Here is a 200-nt window from a genome sequence, read left to right as displayed (position 1 = left end):
AGCCCGGGTCCCCTTCGGATAGACTCGGGCCGTGCTTTGGCTGACTGGCCCGCCTCTTGCTTTGGCAACCTCCTCGCTTCTCCCAGCCCTCTGGTTTCCATGCCCTTCAGGGTTGCTCCTCTCTCCTTCCGCGGACCTGGAACATCGAAGCCGTGTCAGACGATGCCAAACGCTTCCCCCATTTCACCCCCGTTTGAACT

Source organism: Corvus brachyrhynchos, unplaced genomic scaffold (assembly GCF_000691975.1).
Source record: "Corvus brachyrhynchos isolate BGI_N302 unplaced genomic scaffold, ASM69197v1 scaffold46, whole genome shotgun sequence".
NCBI lineage: Eukaryota > Metazoa > Chordata > Aves > Passeriformes > Corvidae > Corvus > Corvus brachyrhynchos.
The sequence above is the reverse complement of the archived record's forward strand: the minus strand, read 5'-3'. Positions refer to the sequence as shown.